The sequence below is a fragment of the Notothenia coriiceps genome, unplaced genomic scaffold (assembly GCF_000735185.1).
Source record: "Notothenia coriiceps isolate Sejong01 unplaced genomic scaffold, NC01 NC01_scaffold00026424, whole genome shotgun sequence".
NCBI lineage: Eukaryota > Metazoa > Chordata > Actinopteri > Perciformes > Nototheniidae > Notothenia > Notothenia coriiceps.
In genome coordinates, this window is record NW_011359125.1 from 2,982,532 (window position 1) to 2,986,994 (window position 4,463).

Below are 4,463 nucleotides of genomic sequence, written 5' to 3' on the forward strand. Positions count from 1 at the left end.
TTGGCTCATCAAGGCGATTCCCAGAGGATTTGCATGTGATTAATGGGAGGATGTATCCTAGTACACTACATAGGGACAATGGCTAATAAAAAGCTATTGGAATAAATTTATTTCACGATATGCGCCAAAAACAATACCTAACTTTCCCCTAACTCATTGGCTTGTTGTTTTTATGTTGCGGGTCTTCCCACGAGCCACTACCGCTTGGTAGAGGGACGGGACGTAACACACGCACAGAGATTAATAAATATATTAATGTTAGTAAAAATACATTAAAGATATGTGTGTTCTGTTTTCTTATCAGCTTGTATTTATTTATATATACATTTATTTATTTAGTGTTAATTTATTCCTGTATTTATTTCCACATTTATTTATGTATTCCTGTATTCATTTATTTTTTCTAATGTATATTTATTGCTGTATTTTTTACTACATGTATTTATTTAATTTTTTTCCTCACATTTATTTCTTCTTGTATTTTTGTATTCTTGTATTTATTCCTGTATGTATTCCTGTATTTATGCATTTATTTATTTGTTACTCTTGTCATGTTCTGTCTTCAATACCTGGCAAAATCATATCACAACAACACCTTTAGTTGGGTGTTCAATTTGTTCTAAAACACATTGGTGGTCCAGAGGTTTATCCATTGTTTTTTCATGCAGGTGCTCGAGGTTCAACACCCAGGGGAGGGACATCTGTTGTCTTCTGCGATGCTAATATTACATTTGGAGAATTACAAAAATAAAATAAAACTTTTTCTAACAAAGTGACGCCCATGGTTATAGCTAAAGTGGCATAGACGCAAAAGTGGCACAGCAGATAAAAACATGCATGCAATAACACATAATTATGATTAAAGCATCAATAATTATAATCATATGTATGAAATGGGACAATCTGCATAATGACTATACTTTTACTTTCTTAAGCATATTTTGATGCCAATACGTTTTACTTTGACTTGAGTAACGTTTTGATTGCGGGACATTGATTTGTAACAGAGTGTTCCTACACACTGGTACTTATACTTTTACTTAAGTACACGATCTGAGTACTTTCCCCACCTCTGCCTAGTCGTATGCCATAGTTTTTCCATGAAGATAGCAGACCAAAAATACTTTATGATGATGGGGAAGCAGCTTCAAGTCACCAGCGTGCGAACGTACGTGCGGGCGCAGTGACGTCCGTGTCCCAGAATGCAGTCTGGTAAACAGACATGGAAGCACCAGGTGAAGACCTCCACAGAGGCTGAGCTCTGCACTCGCTCTTTCCCACCGTCTTCTATCTCCTTCGCCCAGTGCATCCCGTTGATATACACCTGCCTGGTGTCCCGTTTACGCCTACATCACCCACAGCCTTGGTAAGAGTGAAGTTGTTCTCGATCCGTGACGACTGCTAATGACTTCTGCTGTGCTGTCAGCCTTCTCGCTAGCGCTAGTCACGGCTAGCTACAAGCTTCAGCTAGCATGCTAATGTAGCCACAGTGCTCTAGTAGCGTTAGTACCAGTCACAGCCCCACACTGCATGGAGCCTGTTTTCATGACATAACTTCTGGTAGACTCTGTGTCTCTTTTGATATGCTGTACTTATAATTATCGTTTACTCTGCCGATTATATTGTTTGATACAATGTTAATGTGGTTAGTGTGTATAGTAGTGGTGGGTGCTTGCTTTCTTGGTCTCTGCTAGCTAATGTCAGCTAGCTAACAACTTATCAAGTTGTGCACCTAACCTACTTGTCAATGTCAAGTAGTAAGCATTCTAAATTACATAATCTAATTTGCCAATCATAGCCTTTGATATACTGTCTTTGTACAACCCAACCCACGATTTGTTTACTTTGCAATATAGCAGGTTGTTTGGAAGGACAATGTTACATTGTTTACATTATATTCATTCAATCTTAGTAGTAGTAGTAATATACAGTGTATTTAGAAATATGTTGAGGCTGGGTGACAATTCAATATGATGTAAACTTGCCTCTCAGTGTAATCATATTTTGATAATATTATGTTATGGTTAGTTATACACAATCCTGTTGTCAAAATGACATGTTTTCATGCAATTTTTCAACGATTTTTTTTAATTTAATGTGAGCAACAAACATCTGAACAGACTTATTGCTTTGAATGTCAGTTGATTATTTTATGTTATTTTGCATATGCTTGCCATGTGATGATTTACACCCCTTATGGACAGAATACGCAGGGTACAACCTGCTACATCTGTACGGACACAGAACAGCCACCATTGAACAACCACTCTGAAGCACACTGTCTGTATTTCTCATTAGGCTTCTGGCTGCAAATGTGTCAAGTCTCAATGTTCATTACTTAACTCTCATACAAGCAGTTCAGTCTGTAAGTATTTGGCAGTTGACATATTTGCGTCAGCTAAAACAAAATAACGGCTATAAGATTACACTTGACATTTTATTCCAAGGCTTCATTGCCGTGGTTCTTATTACACTTATGTGAAAGGTTAATGGAATGGAGACATTTTTTTTTTAATGATGTACAGGAAATATTACGCCTTTTTTTTATTCAAAAAATTCCAATCAAAGAAAAATGCTAAGAGCTCCAGTTTATGTTTAAGCCCAGATTTATATCCACATTACCCACACTTCTTGAAGCACCAGTCCAATGGCTGAAGCAAGATAGAGTTTCTTACACTGCAGTTCCTCTCATATTCTGTCCATGTTCTTAGAAAGAAAGGAACGATTACTGGTAGCTCTATCATACAAATGAATTCCAACTCCCTGTAGCATATTATCAAACGATCATTTGTATGTTTCCAAGTCAAACACACATCCTTACTTAAACTTCAAGATATTCGGCTGAGTTTGAAGTTTCTGGGCTTTAACATGCTACAGCAAAAATATATAGCTGCAACGCATCTGACGAACCACCTTTGAAGTATGATGCACATTTAATCAAATTGAAGTCCAAGTAAGTGATCGTAATTCATACACAGCACTTATATTGTATGTCTTAAAGTGGCTTTTGCTTAAGGAAGTTACATTTATGAATATATTACAATATGTCTTGCATCAGTAAAGACAACAAAAACACGAAAATAGGGTACAATCTCTGTGTTTGAAGGGATTACAGCGGGGCTGGGGAGGGCGGTTAGAGATGTTGCTCAATGGGTTGGATTACTGCAAAGTGGTGAAGAATTCAACAACAAGGCCCTGGGAGGAAAGTCAGAATCAGAATACCTTTATTAGTCCCACAGAGGGGCAATGTACGTTGTTAGAGCAGGCAAAGAGCCACAGACAGCTTAATGTTACATAATATGTTACATGCATAAAAAAGTATTAAAGTGTTCCCTTCCTAATGATTCCATATTCACATGAACTCTATCCAGAAACAACAAAACAAAGTCCCTGATAACTGACTCATCTACTTTCAATGCTTGTGTGTGTGACTGTGTGTGTGACTGTGTGTCCATAGACGTCCTCTCCAGTGTGTGTGGCTGCCAGAAATCACCAAAACTGATGAGGATCGGCTGATAAACTTAAAAATAAGTTATTTTTTTCTTATTTTGCCAAGGTAAGATCCCACAGCATACGAACGTTACTATATTTTATAGCTGTACAATAATCACAAGTCGTTGTATAGTGCTTACAGATGTTTGTAGTTGTTGCTTACTTAACGACATATTGGAGTTCAGTATAGAACATTTAAATGTTTCAATCAAACCCGATGGAACCAAATATTCTTGCCTGGCTTTGAATATCATGGAGGGTTTTAAAAAGAACTATACATGGAGTAATGATACAATTAGTGTATTAAAGTATAGTTAGGTAGTATCTAGCTAACAGGAAAATAACAACTAAGTACAACAGCTCTGAAATGAGTAACATTTATTTGCTTAGTGAAATACTTTGTTCACTTTTTGATAAGACTACAGCAAGAGTGTGTTGCCTATTGAGGCTATAGGTTGCACCAGTGTTTCCCCTAGGTTTACTGCTTTGGGAGGGTGCTGCCTGAGCCGTCGCTGCCCTGAGCCGGGGGGGGGAGGGGGGGATATAGTAACTTTTTATCCTCAGAGAGGAGCTGTGGATTATTGTTATTGGATTAATGGCATCATGTTGTTTTCTTAGTGGGCAAAAACACTAAACTCCACACTTAAAATGAGATGCGTTACTTTCCAATATAAGACACATGTTCAATGTGAAAAGTGGAGCGAGGTAAAAAGTATTTGAATTACTATACAATTTGGTGCTATATACACACTAATACCTATCACTTAAATTCAAAAAAACTCACAGCTCCCCGCGCGGCGGCTCGTGGCGGGGACAGCGCGCCCCCTCACAGCAACAACTGGCTAGCCGGCAAACCTGGGCGTTAGCCATGTTGATGCTACTATGGGTGATGCATCGCCGCAGCATTCTCGTTCTTATTCGTGTTTATTTGACTATGTAGTAGGCAAAACTACAGATACCTTCTTTCAAAT